Source organism: Etheostoma spectabile, chromosome 5, assembly GCF_008692095.1.
Source record: "Etheostoma spectabile isolate EspeVRDwgs_2016 chromosome 5, UIUC_Espe_1.0, whole genome shotgun sequence".
Lineage (NCBI taxonomy): Eukaryota > Metazoa > Chordata > Actinopteri > Perciformes > Percidae > Etheostoma > Etheostoma spectabile.
The window spans coordinates 17,287,773-17,288,107 of record NC_045737.1 but is presented as its reverse complement, the minus strand read 5'-3'; the positions used below and the strand labels follow the sequence as shown (position 1 = coordinate 17,288,107).

The 335-nt window shown below is 27.8% G+C and overlaps 1 protein-coding gene across 1 annotated transcript in view; it reads right to left on the bottom strand.

The window, feature by feature from the left end:
- castor1 (cytosolic arginine sensor for mTORC1 subunit 1) overlaps nucleotides 1-335 on the bottom strand; it is a 22,089-nt gene that overhangs the window by 8,473 nt on the left and 13,281 nt on the right. The gene's annotated exons all lie outside the window — the stretch shown is intronic.

Genomic DNA, 335 nt, shown 5'->3' with positions numbered 1-335 from the left:
GCCTTTGGGCCACGCCTCCTCATTTACATTGGCAAGTGTCAAGTCAAAATGAAAAGCCCAACGTTAAATCGAAATTAAAAAGTTGAAGTTTAAAATGTCAAACAGTGATTTCCAAATGTAAAATGATAAAGTACAAAGACTCAAATAAAAGAGTTTCTTTTTTTTCTCTATTTGAGATTTTAATTTAAGTATTTCCATTTAAGCTTTTCTATTTTTCAATTTTGAGTTTCATATTTGAGGTTTCTCTCAATCAATTTCAAATATTTAAGTTCAAGCATTTAGGTTTCCTTTTTCTTTTTTAAATTTAATTATGGCATGATTTTTCCTAGTAGCAT